We start from the raw sequence: 983 nt of genomic DNA, 5'->3' as shown, positions 1-983 counted from the left end.
TTATTTTTTTTTATATTCAGTTAAATATTCCCCTTACTTTATTATTTGTTGCTGGACTTGCCTACTTATTCCTGCCGAAGAAGTGTGATGTTATTATCTCCCTGCCACTAGTTACATGTTTCGTGGCACCTTCAGTAGGGATATATGTTCAAGTTGTGGGGAAGAACTTGCCCCATAAATTTGGGCTGTTAGTTACCACAAACTGCGAGCTCTGTCTTAAATTAACATCTACTAGATCCTTCTTAGTTTTTACTGTTTGCTCTTAGTTTCACGTATGTGTAGCTACCGGTGACTAGTTCTCATATTCAATTTTCCAACTGGTCGTGTTAAAGCACTATCTTAAGTCAGGCTAGCTAGGGTTATTACAATTGCAGATCATAATTTTCATTACTGCCTCTTTAACCTGGTTTCATTAACCAAAAATTCTCTGACTTTAAATACTTTCTTAGTTCGTAAAAGCTCAGAAGCTTCGATTCATAGGTTTTCATGTAATAAATAATAATTTAACATTTAATGAGTTTCGAGTTCTCTTGATTCTAGTATTTACTAGTCAATCATTAAAGGATTCCCAACTAGAGTTCTGGTAGTTAGAAAAGAACCGAAACCCATGGAGACATTCCTTGGCGGCCGAAATGAGCAACGTTTCTGGATGAATAATTGATAGCGGGTTCCTCTTTGGAGTGGACCTTGGCAACTAAGGACGATGCTATTACTTCTACAATAATAGTCGAGATATTACTTTCCAATTGCCACTTAGATAATTTAAGATGCAGGAAGTCTGAAGGGGATTTCCCTTTGGTGGAATTATCCGAGGTCGAAGGTTAAAGACCTCCCCTGCCTTATTAATTAGCGGAGATCCGCTGATAGCACCAGCTTCCAGGCACATCAAGTTTACCGGAGATCCGCTGATAGCACCAGCTTCCAGGCACATCAAGTTTACCGGAGATCCGCTGATAGCACCAGCTTCCAGGCACATCAAGTTT

The sequence above is a fragment of the Halyomorpha halys genome, unplaced genomic scaffold, assembly GCF_000696795.3.
Source record: "Halyomorpha halys isolate HHAL.00 unplaced genomic scaffold, Hhal_1.1 Scaffold229.1, whole genome shotgun sequence".
In the NCBI taxonomy this organism is placed as follows: domain Eukaryota; kingdom Metazoa; phylum Arthropoda; class Insecta; order Hemiptera; family Pentatomidae; genus Halyomorpha; species Halyomorpha halys.
Note: the sequence above shows the minus strand (reverse complement) of the source record.